Source organism: Alligator sinensis, unplaced genomic scaffold (assembly GCF_000455745.1).
Source record: "Alligator sinensis unplaced genomic scaffold, ASM45574v1 scaffold238_1, whole genome shotgun sequence".
NCBI lineage: Eukaryota > Metazoa > Chordata > Crocodylia > Alligatoridae > Alligator > Alligator sinensis.
The window spans coordinates 962,105-969,660 of NW_005842603.1; the positions used below are offsets into that span (position 1 = coordinate 962,105).

Consider the following 7,556-nt stretch of genomic DNA (forward strand, 5'->3'; position numbering starts at 1 on the left):
TCTATTTCATTTTTAGATAGATAGATAGATAGATAGATAGATAGATAGATAGATAGATGGTAGGGGTGTGTGAAATGGGCCATATTCGATTCAGATTCGGGCCAAATTGGGGACAGTGATTTGATTAATTGCTTTGGGTCACTGTCCCTGATTTGATTTGGCCAAATCCAAATTGGAAGATTTGATGTTGATTCAGAGACTCAGTGATTAGGCCATAAACACAGCTTTAAATGTTTTTTCTACATGCCTCCAGGTACCAGGCGTGACTCATGAACACTGCAATGCTGGGGTGGATGGAGCATCTCACAAGAATGAGGGGGGACCCCTGCATGCTCAGCAGTGAACCCAGAAGTGGATTGGAAGTACTTTCAATCCACTTCTGGGTCCGCCACCCAGTGCGCTGGGACGCCCCCCCCCCCCACACCCATCCGGCTTAGCAATCAGCCATGGGAAAATCGCGGGTGCCCCCCAAAACCCAGGAGGCACTAGTCACTGAGCCATGAGGGTGCAGAGAGGTCCCCCAGTGCACTCCCTGGAGGACCTGGATGTGGACCAGAACTGCTTCTGGTCCACTTCCATATCTGCTGCTGAGTGCGCTGGGAAGCCTCAATGCTCCTGTGGAATGCTCCATCTGCCCCACCATCACAGCATTCACAAGCCACCTGGTACTTTGAGGCATGTAGAAAAAACATTTAAGCTGTGTCTATATCTGAATCGCCGAATCTTTCCAAATCTCTCCAAATTGATTCAGAGGGTTCCAGTTTGATTCAGAGAGATTAAAGGGTCTCCTGATTCAATCAGATTTGGAGATTCAGCCACTGAATCAGACCAAATCTCCACCAAATCAAATCAGGGACCAAAACTTTGTACAGCCCTAATAGATAGATAGATATATCAATATATATCTATCTATAGATATAAATATATAGATATAGATAGATATCTATAGATATCCCATAGGATTTTTTTTTTAATTTCATATGCCTGGTAGCAACCAAAAACTTATCAGGTTATAGTTGGTCAATGATTACTTCAGACTGATCCTACAGAACTAAATAGTAGTGTTTTAGTTAGGGACAACAAAACATAGTTAATGCAGGAACGACTCCTTCACCTCACAATACAATAGCCCTTTCGCCCTCAGCATAGTGGGCTTGCTGGACCACTTGGCACAAGTGTTTTTCTTCTCCTGGTAATAGTGGAAACACACATTAGAATAGTCTATCAGCTTCTCTAACTTGCACCAGTGGCCAATTTTGTCCCCCTATCCAACTTTGATGGTTCCACAAGTAGACTAATTACTAAAGAGATTTTTCCTCACTAGAAACCATTGCATAAAGTATGATATCATGCTTGTGTATGCATACAACCTTAAGATACTCTGTTTAAAAACAGTGTTGGAAAGAAAGGAGAGAAGGAGAGAAGTGGTCAATAGTCCTAACCATTTTTTTAACTTACTTACAGACCATACTTTATGTAGGACAAAGCAACATGATGGGTTACTTTAGTCTTTTGTGAATTTTTATGCACTATCCCTTAGATAGTATCATTTTTCACCTGGATTTGTACTGCCCTAGCCTTGAGATAGAAGGGCATTATTTCCAATTTATTTACTTGGTAAATGTATTTCTCAAATAGTTGGAGGTCAACCTTAGTTTGTGCTAGTTCTCAGGTTAAATAGCCTATTCATTGCAACTATCAACACCTTTGACCACTGCAGAGGCCTCTGCAGAATTCATTTGCTTGATGCTTTCAAGCAGACAGAGAAGCTCCAAGATTACTTTTGTCACAGATAAATATGTATTGCACATGAGCGCCAAAAAAAAAGCAGTAAGAGGGGGAACAGCTAAAAAATAACACCTGTAATTTAGGTAGGTCAGTGATACTATTGCAGGATTTTAAACATTATGTCCAAATGAACCAGGGATCACTGAAATATTTTTATGTCTTCATGCTTTATCTGTTTTTAACAGCATGCCCATTCACAGCTGGATTTTCCTAGAGCATGAACATACACATTTCTAAATAAATCAGAGCTACAGTTTGGACTGAAGATACCAAAGTTTGATCCTATGGAAATTTTTCCTCCTATAAGCATGAGCTGTGCTACTGAAGGGAAAGAAGTGCCCTATCTGAGTCACTCTGCCTAAAAGCTGCTATTAGTAACCTTTAAGCCAACTAAGAGCCATTCCACATACATCACTGTGCCTTGGAATAGGCCATAAAGTCTTTGAATAACAGAGATCTGGTGGGAGCAATTGCAACCAATTTAGCCAAATTCAAGATGCATACCTGGGCATGTCACACCCTGAGGAGTCAGCCCCAGTGACTAGGCTGATGGTGGTGGTTGTTCCAGTAGCTGTACCACCAGATATTTTGCTCCCTCCACCCAAGTTGGCACCTGGTGTTGGTTCCCTGGTTGTCCCCCCTCCAAGCTTTGTCATGCCAATAGTGCTGTCTGTCCTGTGCACAGGGAACAGAAAAAGGGTAATGAGTGGAGAGAGAAACCATGCTCTTACCCAATTATAAAAAGAAGCAACCCTTCACACAGCCATCCCGTCTTGTCCCCCTGCTGTTGGAGAAAGAGTATGACTGCCCTAAATGCTTGTATGGGTACATAAACATTGTGAGAATGTTACAGGTTCCCCTTCTGTGCCCAACCCACTAAGAATGAGTCTGTTAAAGTCCTAATACATAACTCTTTGTTTCTTCAATAAAAGCTATAGAAGGTTATGCTTTTTGTCCTGGAAGCTTCCAGCTCAGTCCCCACAGGCACCAAGGTACCTATACATAAGCAGCAAGGCTGTTCCAATGTGCTGTAATTATTAAATTAATTCAGTCTCCTGGAGCATGTTAATTGCCATGTTCCAGCAATCTCCAGCATCTCGTGTATCAGCATTTCCACACTTAAAAATGGAGGCAGGGGCACTTGATCTAAAGTTCAGGGACAATGATACATAAGATGCTCCAGGTGCTTTATTTAGAACAGCTCTCAGAGCCATGCTAACTAAAGTGCCCTCCACCTCCACCCCACTACCAGAGCACATATATAAAAGCCCAAAGGTGGCAACTGTAATAGGTGAACAGTAGGCAGGTGTGAGAAAACCTTCTCCTATACTGCTGATGGGCAAAGGAGCTCTACACACCCCATGTACATGTTTCCCTTGTACCTAGTACTGAAATCTTGTTTTGCTATCCTAATTCTAAGTGGCAAACACAAGAAACTTGTCTGCTGTAGGAAATCAGCCTTTCCCCTTGTGGTAAAATCATAATGCTCTGGAGAGATATATAATAAAATCAAAGCCACCCCCTCTAATGTGCAGCTTCGTACAATTTGGGGAACCAATGATACAGATATCAATTAAGGACAAACCTAAACAAATAAAACAAGTAAATAGGATTCCATGTTTAACAAATGAATGGCCACAAAAGAGGCAGCTTTCTTACACAGAGGTTAAGACAAGTTTCACAGTACAGCATATTAATCTTAGAAGTAGGATGAGTGAGAGGACTGCAAAATGATGTTGAGTTATGAACAAGTGAAAACTCCTGTACCACCAAGATATTCCTGACAAATGCATTCATTCATTAATCATCATTCCCAGGGGGGGATTTGGTGGGGGGGTTGGCAAAATAGTCTTGCTTCATAAAACATTTTTAAAGGAGAATATTCTGGCCATTATACTATAGTCCATCATGATGAAATCAAGCATGACGTTAAAAGTCAAGATAGGTTAATATCCTAAAGAAATACCTTTGGCTTAGTCACTCAGGGATGCCTGACAAATACAATATGTCTAAAGCAAACCTTCCTGTTTTAAAACTCAAATATGTTCCATAAAAATTACACTGATATTTTTACAGGCTTCCAGAAAAAGTGTTGCTCAGCTTCAAATGAATTTTCAGCAATGCAAATATTTCACGGATGCTCCACAGACTTACAAGAGGGCACATTTTTAACTATTTTCAAAGCTTGCAACAACATACTTTGAATGGCTCTGCAGCTAAACAATTAGCTGCTCTCCAAAGTAAGGAAAGACAGTTTATTTCCTGTTCTGAACAAAAAAAAGTAAAAAGGAATAAGGCATTTTTTAGTTTGGTGATATTTTTTTAATAATGAGATTTCGGTAGGACAGTTTTCACTTATGATAATAAAAAGTTTAGTAGCATTTCAAATAGAAAATGTAATTCATACTTACTTCCTCTCTTCATTCCCTATCCTGCCCCAAATCCTGCTTTTCTTTGTTTACATGGTTTTAACAGCTCTACTCTCAGGGGAAAGGCCAGCTGGATTTAATGATAGCCAAAGGGAGCTTGTCCTCAAAGCTTAGGTTTTCTAAAGAGAGAGTAAAATAGATCAACACAAACAGAAAGTTAACAGCAAAAGTTCACAGCTTGAAACTTCTCTTTTCCATCAGCTATGTGTGAAAGGGGCAGGACAAGCTAAAGAAAGTTAACCCCAGGTACACTCAAGAGGGCGTCCTCTCCTCTAATTTGTTGCATCATAAATTACTGCTTATGATTCAGATGCAACAGTAATAGTATATTTAATTACAGCATCTATTGTTTACTTAAAACTAAATCTTCACAAACAGCTAACATATCATGCTGATTCACAGAAAGAATCTATGTTTCCCGCTTCAACAATATCCGTATTATTGTTTCTTAAACTAATGAGTTTTTACTGGTTGCAGATTGAAAATACTGTGCAAAATCTGACCTCTATTTCTGCAAATACTTGCATCCATGACATAATCAAGGCTTGTGAGTATTTCCACTGTAGTCAATAGGCCTGTTCACTTGCTCAATGGGAAACTTGCACTAGGGCTTACAGGGTCAGGAGACCCATTGAGAATCTCCCAAGTTTGACCCTGTTAAATTCAAAGCAATTATTTTTCTCAGAAATCCCTGGATTATCGTGTAACTGTTATTAAAGACCTATCTGTTGCATTTTCCAGTAAGTATACTCTCATAGACATTTTTTCATCATAGAAACATGTTTAATTAAACCATACACCCTCTCCAGTGCTTTGAATCAGAAAGCTGCATTGTATGCCCTGATCTTGCAAAGATTTTCACCTATGCTCTGAACAGTGACACTATAATGCCTACAGTTCGTTCTAATATAATTCATTGCAGCATTGAGGCCTTAACAAGAATGTTTCCTGACTCAGCAGAAAATGTATATTTACCATAAAATGTTAACACCTTCATTTTCTCTGTTTTCCCAGTATAGTGGTATTTTTTTCTCTTAGAGTACATGGAAATAAGTGAGCTTTTTAGAACAATGACTAAACAGTGCCATCTTCAGTCTATGTTGTTGTAAAAGACACAGATGTGGTATAGGCTTAAGTGACATGACTATGATGTACCCAGGCTGAGAAACTATATGGGCAGTCACATGATGTGTTACTGTCTGTGTATAATAGACTACGTTTTGAGGGCAGCTTCAGGGAATGGAAGCCTTTTCAAGGCAACTATATCTTTAAAGCACTGCTGTATGATTAACTATCTAGAACATTTAATTATTCCACTTATCATAGAACTATATGTCAGATCACAGTTTATTGCCTAGGTTTGTGTGTATTAACTATTTAATGATGCCATTCAAAGGAACAGATGCTTTCACCCTTCCTGCATGTTCCTTATTATCTTTCTTCAAGGCATTTTCATCACACTCTGCTTTTGCCAAAACGTTCAGCAGTCTAAACAGTGTTTAGCATTCCTTCCATTTATATGAAAATGAAAAAATATATACATACACACACAGCTTCCCCCCCCCCCCCCCCCCCCCCTCCACCACCCCCCCCCGCCCTCTTTAAACATGAATAACCCTCTGTAGATTATGGGAGTCAGCAAGGTGCCATTGTTCAATATGGAAACATAGAGGTACGTGTTCATTGCTGTTTTTTCAGCTATGAAATTTTGTGTGCACACACATTTGTCTCATTTCACATCAAAATGCAGGAGAAAAACTCATTTAGTCTGAAAAATAATCACATAACTACTGAGCCCTCTTTAAACATGAATAACCCTCTGTAGATTATGGGAGTCAGCAAGGTGCCATTGTTCAATATGGAAACATAGAGGTACGTGTTCATTGCTGTTTTTTCAGCTATGAAATTTTGTGTGCACACACATTTGTCTCATTTCACATCAAAATGCAGGAGAAAAACTCATTTAGTCTGAAAAATAATCACATAACTACTGAACTAATGAAATCTTGTGGCAACCTTCATTACACCTGTCATTAGCTACATAAAATCTCCAATGACTACATTACATTACTACTACTATACATTTATGAAATACTTATCTAAAGGGCTAACCTTAAATGGTGCCTGCTGCTCTCCATAGATCACAGTTTGATTCTTATGGACACCAGATGCTCTAGGAATAATAAAGGTTTATGATTTTTAGTATGCCAAGCATGAACTGTCCCCCTAAGGAGCTCTTTGGAGTGGTTGTTAACTGAAGAGGAAGAAATTAAACATCTTTAAGTATCATGAGGTCAACACATATTGCAGCCTCATATCACCATCTGAAGATGTAGAACTGTTGAAGGCGAGAATTGCTGAGAGAAATAAATTGCTATAGAAAGAGGAATCAACTTTTGACATTAAAAGAAGCTAGTTATGTGGTTATAGTACTGACTGGGCATGTGTACACATGCACATTTACTGTACAATATGTGAAATTACAGCACAGTATGGGTGTGCATCAACACGTGCACACCTGCACTACACAGTAAACATGGCAACCTATGCCGACTTTCATGCAGGTATCAAATTTACATCTGACTAGTTACTGCACAGTAACACACGTGTAGATGCCTTACTGTGCAGTAACACTGTGTGTGGACTGACTTGGGACTAACTTTAGTCATAAGTCAGTCCACACATAGCATTAATGCACTTTAATGCCTGCATGTCCAGATCCCAGCCTAATCCCCTGCGCAGTAAATTTAAACAAGCTTAAATGCACATGTAGACATGCCCACTGGGCATGTCTACACAAGACATTTACTGCGGAGCTGCCTAATTAGCTCCACAGTAAAGTCTCCATGTCTACACATGCAGTAAATACAAGTGCTATTGCAGTAAATACAAGTACTTATCGTAGTGGTGTTATTTACTGCACAGCAACACATGTGTAGACACTAATGGGGCAGGTTGGGGCACATGGGTGTTTCAGTGCAAGGGCTGCCTGCTGGCTAGTCTCACACTAGACTACCCTCATGCCCCAGCCAGCTCTTCTGCAGCATGTTGAGCCTAATCAGAGCAGCCCCGGGCTTACAGGCTAGGTCCCCTGCCAGCTGGGGCTGTTCCAACCTGGCTCAACATGCTGTGGTCCTGGGCACATGTTCAAATGGCATGCCCAGGAGCAATAAACTTTGGTGCAATATGCACTGCAGTCTATTGCTTCAAATTAATTGCATGTGTAGACATGCCCACTGAGATTCAAGTAATCTGAGTTCAGTTTTCAACTATACCACAGACATTCTCAATGACCCAGATAAGTCATTTGAGTATATTGTACCTTATTACCCCATCTGT

At 40.0% G+C, this 7,556-nt stretch overlaps 1 long non-coding RNA gene across 1 annotated transcript in view; it reads right to left on the reverse strand.

The window, feature by feature from the left end:
• LOC102368548 overlaps positions 1-6,390 on the reverse strand; it is a 27,209-nt gene extending 20,819 nt beyond the window's left edge. The window contains exons 1-3 of the long non-coding RNA XR_324893.1: positions 6,330-6,390; positions 4,200-4,336; positions 2,293-2,463 (exon numbers count right to left, since the gene is read on the reverse strand). This is a non-coding gene — a long non-coding RNA (uncharacterized LOC102368548). The remainder of the gene's footprint in view (positions 1-2,292; positions 2,464-4,199; positions 4,337-6,329) is intronic.
• Between the last annotated feature and the right edge of the window lie 1,166 nt (positions 6,391-7,556).